Here is a 19243-nt window from a genome sequence, read left to right on the forward strand (position 1 = left end):
CCAATTCGGCCGCGGGCTGATCTGGTTTGAGGAAAAAAAATAATAAAAGTGTATAATTCAGATATCTATATAACAATAGGCCTACAATAATAAAATAGCATGCTGATATTTGTGATATCTTTTGCTGATGTGATATTGCTTTCATAAAGCAAGAAACTAATCTTAAGTAACTTATATTAGTCTATTTCATACATTTCTTTAATAAATATCGCTGGCAGAGTTCCAAAAGAAGCCACGGCGTCTATCTTTTCATTGTTATGCACAGGCTAAAACCCGGTCTGGAACACTCAACGGGTGGAGTGGAGTGGAGTGACACAGCTTCATAGCGTTCTATAATCACTGGGCTCTAAATCCACTCCGGGATTTCCATTTCCTAGTGTTTCTGTTCTGAGCGAATGATACAAACTGTGCAGATTCCCAGTGTTGCTGCACAAAATAACAGCACTCCCGGAACGCTAATTTATCAGATTAGAGAAACTAACTGACATGTAATATTAAACTTTAAAACACACCATTGGTAATGGAGCCATAAACGTGGTAATGTTTTTCTATACTTTTAATGGAGCAGCCACCAATCCCTTCTCTTTAACTGGGCCGGCCAACTGCTCCATATTTGGATTACACATTCACACACTCTTACGCACGCCTCCACACACTCACTCACTGAAGGTGGGGGCACAGAGCGGTAGAGCTTTAGCTCGGCTGCAGCAGACATCATTGTACGAGCGGAGGGGAGACGATTCCACCACCGGCAGTGCGCGAGAACGCACGGAGAGCCTCGCGCTTCCCTGCCAGTTATACCGTACAGTAAGTCCGTGCATCTAATTTACCAGCACAAAACTGTCTTTTGGATTTGCTTGCGATCTTGGAAAAATGTCTGGGAACTAAAGGACGCAGGAGGAACAGAGTGTGACGTTTATTTAAAAAGCTTTGTAAATATTTACTGTGACAATTGCACTAATTATTATGTCAACCTGTCTGCGGTCAACCGGGTGAGATGTTCAAGATGTGCTGTTTGTCATCTCGATTAAAAATTATATAACTACTTTGAAGTAGCGCACGGGAAGCGGGGCGGTTACTTGCGAGCTGTAAGCCCGAGCAGGGAGCGCTCTCGCCGGGGCTGAGTAACTGCGCCACCCCGCCTCCTTCCATTGCTCCAGATACACTTATAAACATCAATTTATCTGCGGGTTATTGATCAGTCAGCTGTACTTTTTTTTTAATAAACTGTCACTCGTCCTAGCTGTGCGCACTTCTGCTGAGTCAACACTGTTGCTGGAAGCCTTTTGATGTGAAAAAAACAATCGCGGAAGTGTTAGTCTGTACTAGAGTTGCGACTTCAACCCGTTTAATCCACGGCGACGTGTTTTATGCAAGTGCATTTATCGCCCGTGTATGTTTAATTGTGAATAGCACGTACAAGGAGGCTACACCACTTTTGTCTCCGCTTCACGGTCACTGTGTTTTAATAGACATCGGTTGTGGGCCAAAACCTAGCGAGCGCACCATAGCGCATGGTTCCTAAAACGCGGTGGGATTTGTTCGGCGCGTTCCGAACAGACTCCAGTAATGCTGTCTAGGTAGGCAGCCTTACTAGGCGTTGAGACGCAGCCATTGAGTGTATCCCGTCGTGATGTCACTCGGTTCATCCCGGCTGGTTATATAATGAGCTGTTGCTGTGTATATTTCATGTGTTTGCAGGGCTGATTGGGCTTAATGCATTGTGACCGACATGCAATGCCAGGTTTTGTTGCTTTACTAAATAAACCGTGCAATTTAGCGTTGATTATGTAAACAGTTGGTTAAGACCGCATTAAGTAGGTCTTTCGTTAGAGTAACATTATATCAAATACTACACTGTGATCTGTACATTAATACACTAAGCAGCATATAGACTTGAGGTTGTGTATAGTTTACAATAGTAATGTACTGTACTAAACTATATTGTGCAATGTGTGTAGCCTTAACCATTTTACAACTGCAAATATTTATTGCACGTGTCATATAACAGTTACGGCTTATGTTACACTTTATACCGTATAGTGTACTCTAATGCAGTATGATGAAACGCATTGTTTTGACTTTTGATCTGAGCTGATTGTGAACAGATTTATGGGGCAGTTGCATATACTATACTATACTATATAATATACCAATATACTTTATTGCACATATGGCAGTACAGTTTATATTATACTTTACTCTACTAGAGTATACTATAAAAAAATGTACTAAGTATTCTACACTATTCTCCAATGTATAACGTTCATTTTTAATTGATTAATTTCATTTTATTTAATTGTGTGCATGTTTACAATGGTTAATGCACATACTGTACTATACAATACTAGTGTACTATAATATGTATACTATTCCATGCAATGTATAGCTTTTGCTTTTAAATGGACTTCATTGTGCACAGGTTTATGACAGGTGCAGCATATTCTAATCTATATTATTATATGCAAGCTTTCATTTTTTTAATGTAGTGAATTATGTGTAGTTTTACAGCTCATAGGACTTTTGCAGTAAATGTGAAGCAAAAAAAATTCCATGTGAAAATATTGTTACTGCCAAATGGCCGTTTGAACAGAAAATATCAGCCTTGATTCAGTTTTCTGAGGAGATTTAATTTACTTTTAAACTTTGCATGCCATAAAGGGGCAAAGAAAGAAGACAGACATAGTGAGAAATTTAATTTACTGCATGAGACATTCTTGCGTTGAATTTCGAAAGACCAGCATGTTCAAATAAATAAAGGAGGATTATTTGCAGGGTCACCGCGCTACAGTTTCTCCGTGTTCTGCCGAGTATTGCCTCCGCATGCTCTGTTTTCATGCTTATTATTAGTGTACATTTCCAAGGCTCTTGGATGATTAAGAAATCCTAGCGCTTTTAATGAAAATCCTATTGTTTCGGAGAGCGTGTGGATTAGTGTTTCCCCTTTTTTGTGCGGTTGTAATACATTTCAAACTGTATGGGCTGCCCTATGCAACCTGGGACTAAGCTGTCTACTCTGATTATGCAGTGAATGCTTTTTCGGAGGGATTTGTGTGGTGGTGAATTGCTCAGTGGTATAACTCGGTAAGCAAATATCTGTTTGATGGCCCCAGTACCACTTACTTTTAAATGTTAATGAGTAGTAATTAAGACACAGAGTATGGCCTAATCACAAGTGCTCTAGTGCGTCTTCTCGTTTGTTCGGTTTTACACATACACCCGCCACTTGTGAAGTGCTCGTTCTTGTTTCCCCTTAGTATCTGAGCTGTTTAAATTACCACAATGTCAATGGAGTTTAGTCTGCTGAACCCAACTGAGCTTGTGACAGATGCAGGCAGGGCTAACTTGACACTCTCGAGTGCCAGTGAAATATGGAGGGACACACCTCCACCTGCAGACAGTGCTTGCATAATGCCGCTGTGATTGACGGGGACAGTAGCAGCCAATGGGTTAGTAGGGCCAGCTGGACTAGAAATGTGTTTACACATTGGAGGGGTGGAGCTTAATTCAACCTGGTTTCACCCTTTGCTGGAAAATGAGTGTCAAGTTAGGCCTATCCAGGCAAGCTCTTAAAGTACACTCCCTCACAGGTATGCATGCATGAACTCAAGACCTGGGCCACATTGTTCTGCAGCATAAAAGGCAAATTAATGTTATGCCAATTCTTTCTTTGAGCTCTAAGTTTGTTGGCTATAGCTGCTTTTTTGTGATTGCACCTTGAATCTAATACTTTACAGACTCTGTGGATGTGTTTGCACCTGGTTTTAAAATCTGTCTCGGGTCATTTGATCGCAAGTGGCCATCTGTTGCTGTTTATGCTTCTTGCATGTTCCATATATACTTTTGAAATTTTAATCTGGCCACACGTGATGTTTTAAGCAGAATGCCTTTCATTATCATAGGGATAGTTCACACCCAAAAAGGAAAATTCTGTCATTTACTCACCTTATATGACTTTCTTTGTTCTACATAACACAAAAGAAGATATCTGAATAATGTTTGAGCTGTTTTTATTTATACAGGGTCCAACATTTAAAATCTCCATAAAGGAGTTCAGTGGTTTAGTTTGTCTTTGTATTTTGTTCCTCTACCTACATTTTTGTACCTATACAATTCACTGCAGTTGCCACTTTCCAACTGAAATTAACACTAGCAGCAGTAAAACACTTTTATTCCTTTTCACGCTAATTTTTATTAAAGAGGCAGATTATTGCTTAATGAAGACTTATTCTTGCATGGTTCTGAAATCAAAAGGCTTTTTCCATAGTGCATGATTTGTGAACTAATGCATTTTGACATTTGCATCATATAACCTACTCCATATGTACTGTATGGCTTTTCTGACATAGTAAACTTGCTCAGTAGCTCACCTGGTATACTGCGTTCTAATTGCAATCGGTGGAGTGGACAGGTATGAGTCAAACAAGTCATGATAAAAGAGCACAAAGACTATGAAAAGCAGGATAAAACGCCATTTTTGCTTCAGTAAATAAATCCTTATCTCACATTTGTTCTTGATTACACTATTGACTAGGTTTAGGGTAGGGTTTAGTAAGGTTAGACATTTCACCTGTAGATCCAGTTATGACATTTTGATTAATAATTTAGGAGATAAAAAAATGTAACATGCATGGATGAATTGTTAACAAAAAGAAAATAGGGTGAATTTCAGTTAATTTATTTCAAAATCCTTGTTTTAGTGCATTGGTTGATTGACACGTGAGTAGGCAGTCCATCACTGCTCTCCATGACGCCTCAGAACAAATTCACATTTACAGTACAAATGCAATGTAGTCACATGTTTTCGGCTACCTCTGAATGTGATGTGGGGGATCCGATTTACACCTGTATTTTTCTCTGTCTTCTTGTGATCGGATGCGAGGACCAGTGTAAAGAGAGTCTACAGAAGTTCAACGTCCTTTCACAGTGTCAAAGTCTCACAGTAGCGAGCATGTGGTGGGGAGAAAGGAGGCAAAGAATGGGAGGGGAACGGGATCGATTGAGCAATGCTGTTTCCAGACCTTTTTTAGCCCTTTTCTTTCATCTCTCAGCTCTATTCATTTGCTCTCCCTCCATGGGCGCAGTACACATCCCCAACCTGCTTTTGTACTTCAGCGCTCAAGAGCTTTTTTTGATATTGAGATGAAAAACATTCCTTTCTCCAATGAGTGGATGTCAGCGTGCAGGCTGCTGGTCTTCCTCTAGACTCCCCATGATGGCTTTATGTATAGCCTGAATTGAAGCTTTTTATTTTTCAGCTGAACAATGCGATGAACGTGAATGTGCTTGAAACTGTTCATTGTTTAGTGAATGTGCTGATTTATTTTTTTATTCTTATTGTCAAAGTGTGGCGCTTCAGTGTCATCAATAAATCTCTTCATCCATCTAGAAGCATAGTTAAAAATAAAGCACTTACATGAATAAATCCCATTCAAGCCTATAGAATTTATGACATATCCAGGCTCTGCAGCTTGGAGAGTAACATACTGTATGCGCATGTGGTTTCTGGACAGCCAGGAGCCATTTAGAAGCCTTTTTTTTTGGCCAGATGATTTGGAAAGAATTGATCTTTCAGTTTTTTTATTAAGTTTATCTGCATAAAAAATAAAATTATTACTTTTGACTCTGAAGACTTTTTTTGTTTGTTTGATCAGTCTGAGAAAATTTGAAAAATTTGGGTGTATACTTGTAAAAAAGATCGAATTCGATCTTTATCGCGATATTGATCAATATATCAATATGTTTTGATATATCATGCAGCCTTAGATTGAAATGAACGATTTTACTAATTCCAGTGCTGTATATCAGTAATATTAATGTGTTTGGTCAACAAATATAAAGCTTATGACTCAGATTGTGGGTGCTTTATGCAAATTAATCTATTATTTTTCATATACCATGCATATATAAATCAAAGGCTGTGTGAAAGCGATGAAGTATTTAATTATGCTTAACCACGTGTACGATCTTATCAGGTTGTCCCCTGTTTATTCGTTTAATTTTCTGTATTTTGTTTCCTACTCAAATTCTGTAACACGTTGCGGTAATGTCTGCCTACCTCAGAAGTAGCAGCTTACCAGGTGTCCATGAAAGCAGAATCTGTGCTTGTCAGTCAGCTGATCTGAGGCTTTGTAGTGAAGATAGGTTCAGATATAGAAGGAATCGATGGCTGAGTGTGAATAGTGTAGTGGCTCTGTGTCAGTGTGGGGATCGATGACCCCTCTATGGGCTGCTGTCCTCCTCTGGCGTGGGTATCTGTATGCTTGCTGCTCCCTCTGGGCATAGCCAGACAGTAGAGCCACTATTGATGCCACTCTTTTACCATGAAAGCAACAAAGAACAGCAAAGCTTCACGCTCATGTGCAGCTGGTTTAGAACACGATGAAAATCCTCTTAAAGCTCGTCGTGGAAAAGGCCCGTTTCTAAAAGCCTTAAATAGCGTCTGTTTCTGGAGCCTCCTTAAAGGGATAGTTCACCAGAAATGAAAAGTTGGTTATCATTTATTCATCTTTGTCAATCCAGACTTGTGTAGAGAAGTAGACATTTAGGAGAATATTCATGCTGCTCTTTTCCATAAAATGAAATTGAATGGAGACTAGGAGCTGTTAAAAATACGAAAAAGGCACCATAAATGCATTAATAAAGACTCTTCCAGTATTTTGCAATTCCGAAGCTTATTGTGGTGAATAAATTGAAGTTTATGTCCTTATTGACCAAAAATCTTCCCTGACCACCATTGTTTGTTTGTTACCATTTGTTTTCAGTGAATGGAAAAAGGCAGCTTTATCATTCTGCTAAACATTTCATTTTATGTTTTATAAACATTATAAAGGGTTTGAACAACACAAAGGCTAACAAATGGTGACGATTTTCATTTATTGAAGACATATTCCTTACAGTTTTCTGTTTTGCAGTTCATGATTGTGTAGGATGTCGATGGTTCTTAATATAACAGCCCTCAGGAAATCGACTGTCTAAAAGCCTTATTCTCAACATATATACCAAAAGAATTATGCATAAGTCAGTTATTGAGGTAATGTTAATCTAGGCCTACATTCATGTGTCTCAACCTTTTTATCCCCACAGTTGGCCTTCATTTATATTTAATGGCATTCGCCATGTAGTTTGGCACTAGAATTGCCTTATTTGTAATGAGGAACTTCGTAGGGAAAAATTACCCACCTATTTTTAGGCTCCTTACTGTCAGTCTCATGTTTCATGTCACTAGAAATTCTTTTAGTATGAACATGACTAAATAATAGAACATTATGTGGCTGAATACCTCATCTCTGTTTCTCTGTTCCTTTCCATCTGATATGTATTAAATTTTGAAACTGCAATAAATTTAGCTTGTTTTGAACCGTGTTGCATATAATTCATAAACAAAGGGCAGCTGGAACCATTTGACCAGCTTGTTATAAGCCCTTAGGCAGAGAACACACAAATGAAGACAATTCTCGTGGAGCAAAGATGCCATCCTTTCTGATGCAACTACTCAGATAAATAGGACCACCAAGTGTTCTTTAACCGCAATGCATCATATGCAGTACAGGGAGGGATTGCAGAGTGACAGTCTTGATCGTCAGAAGGGGAAGAGAAGGAATTGAGGTAGAGATTCCATGGGGAATACATTTCAGGGGCTGGATTCAGTAAAGAAGAAATTCCTCAAGTTAAACTCCAAACGTGCGAAATTCCACCAGTAAAATTGCGAATTTTGAGGTGAAAAATTTCCAGCATGGATTTCACATTGGGTGCAAGTTTGTTAAATTTGAAAAACTCGAATTCGCTGTGTTTACCGATATAAAGCGGTGTGGTTTGGAAGTGACCTCTGAGTACACGCATCACTACACTATGGACAATGGTGCCATAAGAAGTTTGTAAGAATGCTCCTTACAGTGCAATTCTAGGAACTAAAATGCACCTAAAATGTAAATATTTTCTTGAGAAATTAAATTTTTATGTTTTTTTAAAAATAGTTATACTACTCGCTACTCGGATCCAAAGACTCGCCCCAATCGGCCTATCTGGGGCGCTACAGTGATCAAAAGTGCGTAAATGCTAATAGCTCCTAATGCTAATAGCTCTGTCGTAGACTCAAATTTTTTTACGTTTTTGGAATCCTTGGGTCAAGGCAATTTCACGGTGGTCGGTCTGATTTTGCTCTAGGAGGCCCAGTTTTTCTGCAAAATTGAGTGATATCTGAAAACTACTTTTGCGAACTAGTCCTAGGTTTTTCACCCGATCGGAACGAAACCACTGCAGAAATATTCTCTGGACAGTGAATATAAATAATTATCAAAAATGTTGAAGTTTCGCAATAGGGCCCCAAAACGTTCGAAAGTCGAGGGCCAATTTTACGAAAAAGGCTATAACACGAGAAAGAAATGAGATATCTTCACCAAACTCCATACACCTGTGTATGAGCTCAATCCTTGGTCAAATAAAAACTTGGTGGCGCTATAAGATTGAAAAAACATAAAAACAACTATAACTATGGAAGCGTTAGTCCGATTGACTTGAAAATTGGTTTGCAGTGTCTTTGTCCGAAGTGGCACATGTGTCTATGAGGACATTGGCGTATCTAAAAAAACATGGCTGCCATCGGCTAATGAAATTTGAGCACCTATTAGACAAGGTTAACAGAGACTGATCGGAACGAAACTCTGTGGGCATGTTCGAATCATGGCCCTAAAGGCCTGTAAGAATTTTGAAAGAAATCGGCCACTAGTTGGCGCTAACAAGTTTTTTGACTCTGTAATCAGGTGGTGTTTTACATATCCACACAATATGCATATCATTTGATAGATCTCCTCATAAAGAGCAACTTTGCCTCAGGAACCATTGCTGTCAATCAAATCGTTCATTAATTATTCAGGAATATGTTAAAAACCTACTTTTGCGAACTAGTCCCTGGATTTTTGCTTAATCTCGATCAAACCACTGCAATAATAATCTCTGAACTCTCTAAATCAATAGTTATCGAAAAAATTTGAATTTTGTCCTTTCGTTAGCTATAGTTGGCTCATTTAAAAAAGGGGCGTGGCCACACATACCCAAAAGCCTATAAAACCTAAACAAAAACTTGAAACTTTACGAAAGTTGGTGAAAACGTGTCAGATGACTGTTAACAAGCATACAAAGTTTCATGGAGATCGGACCATAGGTGGCGCTATAACAGTAAAAAAAAAAGCCTTCAAAAACACTATTTCAATTGTACATAAGTAAACTGTAAAAAACTGTTATTCATATCTCATGATAGATCTCCTCATTTTGAACAACTTTGTTTCTAGGATCAAAGCCATCAATCAAAGTGTTATTTAAATATTCTCAATTATGTTCAAAACCTACTTTTGCGAACTAGTTCCAGGTTTTTCGCCCAATCGGAACCAAACCACTGCAGAAATGTTCTCTGGACAGTAATCATCAATAATTATAATTTTTATTTTTTTAATTTCCACTCACTTTCGCAATGGGACTTCAAAACGTTTAAAAGTCGCAGGCCAATTTTACGAAAAAGGCTATAACTCGTGAACGAAATGAGATATCTTCACCAAACTCGGTACACATATGTACGACCTCAATCTATGGTAAAATAATTAAAAAAAAACCCCGGAGCTCTGCCATTTGGTTGCGCTATGAGATTGAAAAAACTATAACTGGGTAAACGTTGGTCCGATCGACTTGAAATTTGGTATGCAGTGTCTTTTGAAAACATGTGTCAGACGACTCTTAACAAGCATACAAAATTGTATGGAGATCGGACCATAGGTGGCTCTATAACAGTTAAAAAGGCCTCAAAAACACAATTTCTGTATAAAAAGGACCTCAAATTGTAGATAATGTTCATATATTCACACAAACACATGATCTTCATATCATATGTTAGATCTCCTCATTCTGAGCAACTTAGCCTCTGGGAGTAATGCTGTGCATCAAATCATTAATTAATTCAGAAATGTTTAAAACCTACTTTTGCGAACTATTCCCTGTTTTTTCGCTCATTCTCGATTAAATCACTGCAGTGCAACTCTCTTGACTCTCTAGATCAATAATTATCAAAAAGAATTAGAATTTTGTCCTTTGGGTAGCTATAACAGGTCATTTAGAAAAGAGGCGTGGCTACATTTACCCAAAAGCCTATAAAACCTAAACGAAAACTCAAAAGTTTGCAAACCTTGGTGTAAACATGTGTCAGATGACTCTTAACAAGCATGAAAAGTTTCATGGAGATTAGACCATAGGTGGTGCTATAACAGTGAAAAAGGCATCAAAAACACAGTATTTCTGTAGTAAATGACCTCAAATTGCAATAAAATGTTCATAATATTCACTTACACACTATATCTTCATATCACATGATAGAGCTCCTCATTTTGAACAACTTTGCCTCTAGGATCACTGCTGTCAATCAAATTTGAGATTATTTTAAAAAAACTACTTTTGTGAACTAGCTCTCAGTTTTTAACTCAAAATCAATCAAATCAGTGCAGTACTATTCTCTAGACTCTCTAGGCCAATAATTATCAAAAAAGTGTTGAACATTTGCATTTCGACAACTATAAACTGGCCATTTTATAAAACATTCATAACATAGTGTACCCAGTGTAGTGTAGCCTATGAATCCTAAAACAAAGCCCACAAATTCTCAACACGGTGTAATATGATGCATTATTTCATTCTAAACAAGCATGCAAAATGTAAAAGAGATAGGGCAAAAAAATAACACCTATAACAGTTATAAAGGTTAAAAAACACAGTGTTGAATGAGAAATTGCAATTTCTAACCACTAGATGGCAGCGGAAGACCACTAATAGGCTTATTAAACACTAAAACAGTACTGTTAATAGGTTTTCTTATGCAGATATTATAAAATCACTATTATAACATTTAAAATCACCTTAATTAAAGTTTAACATTTTGTTCATACAGATTTGTCAGTTTTTACAATTTTGCCATATGATCACAGAGAAACCTGAAAATGACATATAAACTCTTAAAATCAGAAGACTTGCAATACGTTTTGTCACCTATCACTTGTTTCAAATATCTATATCTGCAACAAAATATGTATACATGTATGTCTATGTATGTGTGTGTGTAAATATGCTTATAGAGTATTAATATACCAGTTTAATCATTTAATTTCAGTTTGTCTGTATGTGTGTTGTGTGTCTGTGAGCCTATTCTCCATTTTGGATGTGTTTAACTGTCAGCCATACATCCAGGTTGGCCAAGACCACCTTAAGTGCTTGAACCCCAGTAATTACTGCTTGCAGCTATATTTGTATTTGTGTGTGCATGCTGTTAATTGTGAAGTTAGAAAATAGCAGTTAAGAAGAACTGCATTCTTATGAATATTACATGTATCCGGCCCACTGAGGTGAGAATACCAGAAGATGTCTCCACCTTGCCAGGTGAGAGGGATGTGGTGGGACCTGCCAAGCATCATGGGTCTCACAGCGGGTATCAAGAATTGAATACTTCCAGCATAAAGAAGGATATGCACCGAGAGAGGAATTCAATAACAGGAAAACTGCATGGATACAAACAATCTGTGGAATACCAAAATCCACCCTTACCACTGTTATGTTTGGCACGATATAGTCTTTCCTTATTATGCACGCTGTATTATTCAGGTGATGTGAAGTCCCTAGCAACTGCTCACCTTGGTGAATTTGGTGGAAAGAACGCAAGGCTTTTGGCCAGGGTGTAGGGACTTTACTACAAGCTGTATTTAGTGCAGTTACAGTACGTTGAAGGAATTTCCTGAAGTTAACGCTGGCCTTGAATAGACAAAGTGTGGTTTTGACAAAGGGGAGACGCACCAGAGAAAAACCAGGCTGACGCAAAGCAAAATACTGCGTGCTGAGATAAAACAAGCGAACGGCCGTCCCAGTTCCAACCCATTTCCCCTCTTAAGTGATGTCATTGGAGCAATGGAGACGTGCCAGTGTTTGGAGGGAGAGGCGCTCCCCTCCTCTCGTGGAGTTATCCCGTAAAATCTTTCCAGAGAGACTCTCAGAGGAGGCAGCCAGACAAGCATTCCTCCCTCTCACATCTCTACCGCTCCGTTTTTTTCTTTGTCTTTTTCCATCAATCCCTCCAACAATGTGCATCTGAGTCAGCCAGAGGTACTTAAAACATAAATTCTCAACGTGGGCACATTGAGAACAATTGAGTGTATTCATTAGCATCACACAGCACTCAAATGATTTGGAGAAGATCACAGATCTCATGAGTCTTATTTAGTGGCTGTTAGTTGTATCATAAAAGTATAATCTGTCTGTTTTTCATTGGCTAATGTTTTGATTAGTTGTGCTTTTTTATTAGTAGACGCCCTTACTTTTGCCCATGCTTAAATCAAAATTTACGCTATTGAGTTTGTTAGCGCACATTGCTAGTCTTGGGGTGAACAGCTAATCCTCTGAAAACAAGTGTTTGTCTTGGTAATCTTTTATCAAAGTCTGAAAATTTGCTTCCGCTGTGAAATGGCATTCCTTCTCTGATGACGTCAGTTTGATGGCTTGGACAAAGTTTCCTTAACCTCTTCCCTTAAACTGTTAGTTTGCTGCAAGCAAGAGAAATGGAGAGGATCCGCTAAAATAAAAATCCGTCCTCTATTTAATATTCCATTTCAGTTTGAAATACATCACGATACTGAAGTAAAGTCAGTAGCAACTTCAGAATCATGCAGACTTTAAGGTTAGGAACCTGAATAATAGTATTAAACTTAACTTGTCACATGTTCATGCCACATACGTAGTAGGCCTATCTCAAACCATTCTTTATTGATCAGTTATTCATTTTATAAGCAATCTGACTTTTTTTCTTAGCAGATAATAAAACAGGTGAAACAAAAAATTGGGTAATGGCCAATAAATATCCAATATATATATAAATGAAAACATTTCTAATATCATCTAATATGTTGTACATCCATAAAATAATCACTTCAAGGAGGGACACAAAATTTAATATCATAGAAACCTGAGGGTGGACTCTCTTGACAGTAAGCAACCAACCAGCTAGCAATCTGAATTAAGGCCCGTTCACACCAAAGATTATAGCTATAAAGATAACAAGATATAGTTCTAAAAATCGTTCTCAATATTAAAGAATAGCAGTCCACACCACAGCTGTAACGATAAAGGCACAGAGAAACAATATCGTTGGAATCACTTTCAGAATGATTTTTTTTCCAGCTGATGAATGATACAAACATCGACACCCGATTAGAAGCAATCCTGCAATAATGAGTGGTTTGATTTAAAGTGGCAGACGCATGTGCGCTTTGAATAAACGGACGATATTGTCGCTGGTGTTTACGTTAATATCTTTATAGTTATCATTCTTGGTGTGAACAGGGCTTTACACCTTTACACCTTTTGCACATGCAAAATGTAAAAATCTAGTGGCTCACATTTTTCATCTTAGCTAAAAAGCCTGTCAATGATAATTTTGAAGGTTCTTGCCTCTTGCACAGTCAACAACTGTCAGCGTGGTGAAGCAGCTTTGGGACGTGGAGGTTTGCAGGTTGAATGAGTAGCAGGCAGTGGACTGATGAGGCCTGACACAGATGAATGAGGTTAATCTGAAGGCCACCGTGTAAAGTGATATCCCAGGTTTCAGCAGTGACTGAGAATATTTACCATAAGCTACTGCGCATGAAATCCAAATATCTATTTGTTTACTGTTCTCTTCTCACAATGGTTACCCAACCGAAACCGCCATCTCGAAAATCATACAGAGAATGGGGTTGCTGTAGTACGGCATGAGGATGTGCGGCTGTCTGATGAGTCTTGTTCCTGAAATGTCAGCTGTCTGTGACATCTGCAGATAATACTTCTTTCTTAATGCAGATTCAAAGAAGTCTGCTTGTCCCAGCATGCACGTTCCATTGATGCACTCTGTTTTAAGGGCATCATGAAAATCCATATTGAGTGTAGTAAATACAGTCAATGTGCTTTAGCCCAGACTGAAAAGAGAACTTTCCTGTACGTGAGACAAAAGGTATCATATCGGCTACAAAGTACGATTGAGGGCTTTTGGTTTGCGTCTGAAGTGCTGTTTTCCAGAGAAAGAGGTGGGGTATGCAAAATAAATACTACAGCCTTGGCTCCGTTAAACATTTCATGTCACGTCCGGAATTGCTATTTATTTACCCTTCACAGTTGGAGATGAGAAGGCGAGCAGGCGCAAGGGAGGGGAACAGGGGGAACTCTTCTTCAGCAGTCTGAATGCAACCATCTCATGAGAAAACACAATCTACTAACAGAAAACATTTCCTAGTTAACTTCATAACGCTCTCTCTTTCAGTGGTGGGCACGTTCATATGCTGTAGCATATATCTATAGAAAGCCTGCAAAGAACCGGGGTTATTAAATAAAATTAAATATAAATTTCATTTTAAACTTTTTTTTATTTCAGCTAGTTGCCATGGCAAAACTTATTTTTTCAGACGTGACATGAGTGTTTTATGATGAACAGATTTAATTTAAGCTTTTGTTTTACATCTAAACATTGATTGATGCAAATACATAGAGTACATCAAATGGGACCCTGGACCACAAAACCAGTCTTAAGTCACCTGGGTATATTTGTAGCAATAGCCAAAAATACATTGGTCAAAATGATCAATTTTTCTTTTGACAAAAATCATTAGGATATTAAGTAAAGATCATGTTCCATGAAGATATTTAGTGAATTTCCTACTGTAAGTATATCAAAACTTAATTTTTGATTAGTAATATGCATAGCTAAGAACTTAATTTGGACAACTTTAAAGGCAATTTTCTCAGTATTTAGATTTTTTCGCACTGTCAGATTCCAGATTTTCAAATAGTTGTACCTCGGCCAAATATTGTCCTAACAAACCATACATCAATGGAAAGCTTATTTATTCAGCTTTCAGATGATGTATTAATCTCAATGTCAAAAACATGACACTTATGACTGGTTTTGTGGTCCAGGGTCACAAATATGGTAAAGATAAGCTCATAGTTATGCTTCCTTGACATGCCTGGACGTGCATTAAGCATGTACTGACTTTTTGATGCTTGAAATTTTACCGGATGGCAAAATTGAAAAATACCTTAATTTGTGTTTCGAAGATGCATTCCTACCAACCAATCAGATTAAATGGTTATTGTGTTATTGCTTGGGTCTTCCACCAAATTTTTGTCAGCATTGATTTTAGGGGTAGATAATGTTAAGGGTTTGGTTTGGGGTAAGAGAGGCATATGTTTATATATTCCAGGACCAACAAATGATGCTGATCTGAGAGCTTGTCCTACTTGGCAAAATCAAGCTCACCCTGGATCCACCTAGTTAGGCTAATGTAACATTACAAGGCCGTACCAAGCTTTCAGTATGACCTTTAGCATAAACACTACATAAATGCATGAAGATGTTCTGGTATGACTGAATGTAGCACCAGCCGTGCATGTCAAGGTACATGTTTCTAAACCAAGCCATTCTGACACCTACCCACATTCAGTGCGATTGTGATTCTAGTAAATGTCAGTATGTGATGCATAACCAGCTGTCAGAGGATTTCTAGTTGACACTGCCTGAAGAGTTGTAACCTTGCGTGTCCGTGAACTTGATTAGACTGGAGACTATGCTGTGGCCAGGGTCATTATAGAGGACGGTCCTCTAGCTGAGCATGCTTGTATTGTTCTGGAGATTACATCAGGAAAGGCATACCAGAAAGGGGCTGAGGGCTTCTTCTTTTTCCTGTTGAGAAATGATTTGATTCATGTGGCCTGTGTACTCAGCAATCTATTCATACTAGTTACCTCAGTGTTGAAGTGCAAGCAAGCTCTGGCGTTTTCTCTCAGCCGCCAACAGCGCATGGGTAAAATATGGGCTGTGCTGTAGAACACAGAATAGCACTGTATTTTTTGGGCTTTGAGCAACTTCACAGAGGAGGCAGTACTTGACAGGAACCCACCCTTAGAGAAACATTATACGGTAGACTCGCAATTTCAAGGGTAGTCTACTTTGAGCACAAAGGCATTCTTTCCCATTCGCTGCCGAGCCTTCAAACTTTCAAGTCCAAAGACAAGGGAACATAACTGTTTCCAAATAGTTTTCTCTATGAAAAACTTTGGCAGATGATGTGCCGTAGTCCTCGCTCTATCTGCTCAGAAGTTGCTAGATTAGCAGGTTTCATTGAATTCTCACAGTCTGTTTGCCAAGTGTAGCGCATGATTGTTCCATCAATAGTAATATTTCTCAATCCTGCCTGTTCTAGCTTAGAAAGCATTGGACTTGTTGTTGTTGTCCATGGTGATGTTTAATCTCTTAAGCCTGAGGGCAGATTTTGTAATACATTGTAAAGGAATTACACATTGTTACACCAACTTCCCATAGTTACTCCAATTTCCCAAATCTCAGACGATAATTCAGACCTTTCAGTAAGCATTCTCTATTCATCTTTTGAAAAGAGGATTTTTTTCTTGTTTGGTGTGGTAAAAAAATCATTCAGCGTCACTATTTTTTAGAGGAACCACAGCTCATGTGCTAAGTCACAGACCCTTTCAATTGTGAATTGGGCAACTAAAGATTCTTTCTGGTTATTGAGGAAAGCTACCTAAAGTTATACAGTAGTTATACTGTTATCTATAGATATCTAAAGAATAGCATCAAGACAATGACCCCACTTTCCATTAAAGTAGAAATGACAAAAAGAAACATACTTAACAATTGTTCTTGTTTACTTTTCATAACCATTTGTTCTCGTATGAGCGATGTAAATGTAATGGTTTTGAAAAACAACTTTGCATAAATATAATAAAATATACAACAAAATTAATAATAGTAGTAATGGTAATTATTATTTTAATAATGCATCTTTTGACTGAAGCAAAGCAAGTTTGCATAAATATGACCACATTGTATAACTTGGCAAACATGCCATTTTTCTTTTTTATTTTATAATTTATGACATTGTGTTAAGCTGAAAAACAGTAATTAAAATAAATTGTGTACACCTGTTATCACACACAAACTAAAATAATGAAAGAAGATAATTTGTGTTGTATAAGAGTTAACTAATTGCTGTTTCAAGACATGACAGCTCTCCACTCTCGCTCGGTTTATTCCTGCTTTCTCACAGCAGTTTAATCATATTAACTAATCACTAGGGGTCAGATGATAGTATTTCTGGTTCTGATAAGAAGTTTTTCCATTAAATGGGTCAGTTGAAAAGACATGAAGCACTGCAGTCTAATCTGGGAATTCTTCTTAAGGGCTTTTCGGTAACCACTGCTTAAAATTGTGCAGCGTTTCTCTTATAGTTAATTAAAAGACCCCAGATCTTTCCCTCAATTACTTATCAATTATCCCGGTGCTTCTCTGTGGTTCTGCAGGGCTGACTGGGCTGTTCCCCCAAGTGATGTGGATTTGAATTGGACGGTATAATAAAGCAGAGCTGTGTTGGTGTATTTATGCATATGAGAGTGGGGGGTGGCGGGGGTTCTTTTTATTTCTACCACTGCAGTCTTTCTTTTTTTTTTCTTGTCATCATCTGCCCCACTTTCAGTCTTTCATCTTTAGAATGGACTGTCAAGGAGATGTATGTTTGTGTGGGAGTGTGTCACCTTGTGTTTGTATGTGCGTGTTTGGGTAAGATGCCTTTACACGCTTTTATGTTACGTTGTGTGTGAAATGGGTGTGTATGCTGCGCTTTATAGAGTGTACGCAGGGAAGAGCTATTTTGGGCCTCTTGTGCTCTTATATTTGAATCTGTAAATGTGTTGTGTGGGCTGGAAACTGAATGTTATGAGCTGCAACCGATATGGTGTGTGGAAACTAGTGGGGTCATTGGTGAAACTCCAGCCGGGGTTCTCCAGCCCTGATCCCCGGCTCCTCTCAGGAGTCTTATATCTGTTTATCATGAGGTCGACTCTTCAGTTGAGTTACATACAGGGTCCAAAATTAACTTTTTGCCAAATCAGTCCATGGTGATTGAACAAATTTTCAACAAATTAATCATAAATATATGTTTAAGGGGCCATGAAACGATATAAAATGTTTAATAATATTAATTATTTTACATTTTAAATCTATATTCTATTTAAATGACTTTTTTATTAAAGAATCCATAAACAAAAATGTCAGTTTCCACAAAAATATTAAGCAGCACAACTGTATTTGACAGTGATAAGTGTTTCTTAAACTGCAAATCAGCATATTAGAATGATTTCTGAAGGGTCACATGACAGTGAAGTCTAGAGTAATGACTGCTTAAAATACAGCTTTGCATCACAGGATTAAATGACATTTTCATATATACACTCTTAAAAATAAAGGTGCTTCACGATGCAATAGAAGAACCTTTTTTGTATAAATGGTTCCATAAAGAACCTTAAACATCTGAAGAACCTTTCGGTTTCACAAAAGGTTATTTGTGGCGAAAGAAGGTTCTTCAGATTACAAAAAGGTAAGAAAGAGGTGGTTCTTTTTGGTTCTTCTATGGCATCACTGTGAAAACTTTTAAGCACCTTCATTTTTAAGAGTGCATTAAAACAGAAATCTGTTATTTTAAATTGTAATATTTCACAATATTTTTGTTTTTATTGAATTTTTGATCAAATAAATGCAGCATAAGACCTCTTTCAAAAACATAAAAAAATCATAATGACCACAAACCTTTGAACGGTAGTGTTTCATTCATTCATTCATTCATTCATTCCTAGAAAAGCTGGAGGCAGTTTTATCAACTTGCCAAGGCATTTGTTTCCACTTATTTTTATGCAATTTTTTTTAATTACTAGCAACCACCAATAGTATTACGCTACAGTACACATCTCTGTTCTTTCTTCAGGATGTCATTGCTTTCCAAAGACACACATGTAAATGCAACTCTCTGGGTTTTCAGTAGTGGCTGTTGTTGATCACAGAGGGTCTGCGTTCCCCCTCCTGGGATTTGGGAAATTTTTCAGGCTGGCCTGGCACCAGAAGGCTTCACATCTCAGCAGATATCCAGACCCAGTGTGTGTTAAGTAACAGCAGCAAGAAGCTTTCTAGTGTAAGTGTGTGTTTGTGTGTCTTTGCATCCTTCATTACATAAGCAGGGTCATTGCAAACAGAGACCCGCAGAGACGAGAAATGAGGGCCCCTGACGTGTCTGCTGTACACATACACACACTTTTTGTGTCTAGTTTTAAAGGACGGCGACCATATCGACAAATAAAAATCAACTTAACAACAAACAGACTATATGAAAAAGCATTTCCA

At 37.9% G+C, this 19243-nt stretch overlaps 1 protein-coding gene across 1 annotated transcript in view; it reads left to right on the plus strand.

The window, feature by feature from the left end:
* The first annotated feature begins 657 nt into the window (after positions 1-657).
* Positions 658-19243, plus strand: part of LOC306884879 (ataxin-1-like) — a 101430-nt gene continuing 82844 nt past the window's right edge. Inside the window, exon 1 of the mRNA XM_079441109.1 lies at positions 658-807. The gene's annotated coding sequence lies outside the window, so the exon portion shown is untranslated. The remainder of the gene's footprint in view (positions 808-19243) is intronic.

The sequence above is a fragment of the Barbus barbus genome (genome assembly GCF_936440315.1).
Source record: "Barbus barbus genome assembly, chromosome: 19".
Classification (NCBI taxonomy): domain Eukaryota; kingdom Metazoa; phylum Chordata; class Actinopteri; order Cypriniformes; family Cyprinidae; genus Barbus; species Barbus barbus.